The 1,263-nt window shown below is 47.2% G+C and overlaps 2 protein-coding genes across 2 annotated transcripts in view; both read left to right on the top strand.

The window, feature by feature from the left end:
• Positions 1–488, top strand: part of LOC104983908 — an 8,339-nt gene extending 7,851 nt beyond the window's left edge. Inside the window, exon 5 of the mRNA XM_010833435.1 lies at positions 347–488. The gene's annotated coding sequence lies outside the window, so the exon portion shown is untranslated. The remainder of the gene's footprint in view (positions 1–346) is intronic.
• Positions 1–1,263, top strand: part of LOC104983918 — a 25,050-nt gene that overhangs the window by 3,380 nt on the left and 20,407 nt on the right. The gene's annotated exons all lie outside the window — the stretch shown is intronic.

Genomic DNA, 1,263 nt, shown 5'->3' with positions numbered 1-1,263 from the left:
CCGGGGAATGGCTCTGGAGTTGCCGGTGGGGCTGGGCGGTCCTGTCCTGCCTGGAGCTAAGCTGTGTGATTCTCCAGGGCCTTCCATGTTGGTCCAGTGGTTGAGCCTGTGAGTTTCCACTGCAGGGGGCAGGAGTTCGTTCCGGGGTTGGGGAACTAAGATTGCACATGCCTTGAGGCAGAGCCCAGAATGAATGAAATGGGTCTGTTTCTCTGACCTGAGACTCTGTTGGCTCTGCAGGTGTGGCGGCCACTAGGGACCTGGGCTGAGGGGTGTGGCTGAGCCTGGCTCCCGTCATGACGAGATTCACCCGAGGATGCAGAGCCCAGAGGACAGATGTGGGGACATCACTGTCTGCTTCTCCCTGGAAACTCTTGATTCCAAATCTGTCTCATTTCCACCCAGGGGTTTTAACTTTTTAATTTGTAGAGATGACTGTGTTATGACAGTATCTTTGTTATGATAAAGAGTAAATTCCATTGAAAAGAGACTTTTATTACTTTCATTTTCCAACAATACATGGTCCCTCATTAGGGCAGGGCCCAGGGGGGAGCACGAGGTTGTGCTCAAGGAGCAGGAGCAGGCGTGGGGAAGCCTTTTTCGAGTTTCCACTGGAGAGACAAGGCTTGTTGTTGTCGTTCAATTCTCAGTTGGTTTGACTCTTTACAGTGCAGCATGCCAGGCTTCCATGTCCTTCACCATCTCTCAGAGCTTGCTCAAACTCTTGTTCATTGAGTTGGTGATGCCATCCAACCATGTCGTTCCCTTCTCCTTCCATCTTCAATCTTTCACAGCATCAGGACCTTTTCTAATGAATTGACTCTTGGCATCTGGTGGCCAAAGTATTGGAGTTTTAGATTCAGCATCTGTCCTTCCAGTGAATATTCAGGATTGATTTCCTTTAGTATGGACTGGTTGGATCTCCTTGCAGTCCAAGGGACTTCCAAGAATCTTCTCCAACACCACAGTTCAAAAGCATCACTTCTTTGGCGCTCAGCTTTCTTTATAGTCCAGCTTTCACATCCATACATGACTACTGAAGAAACCGTAGCTTTAACTAGATGGATCTTTATCAGCAAAATAATGTCTCTGCTTTTCAATATGCTGTCTAGCTTTGGAAGGAAATACAGCCTTTTTTCCAAGGATCAAGCATCTTTTAGTTTCATGGCTGCAGTCACCATCTGCAGTGATTTTGGAGTCCAAAAAAATAAAGTCTGTCACTGTTTCCATTGTTTCCCCATATATTTGCCATGAAGTGATGGG

This window comes from Bison bison, unplaced genomic scaffold (genome assembly GCF_000754665.1).
Source record: "Bison bison bison isolate TAMUID 2011002044 unplaced genomic scaffold, Bison_UMD1.0 scf7180017863683, whole genome shotgun sequence".
Lineage (NCBI taxonomy): Eukaryota > Metazoa > Chordata > Mammalia > Artiodactyla > Bovidae > Bison > Bison bison.
Note: the sequence above shows the minus strand (reverse complement) of the source record. Positions and strands in the feature narration are given on the sequence as shown.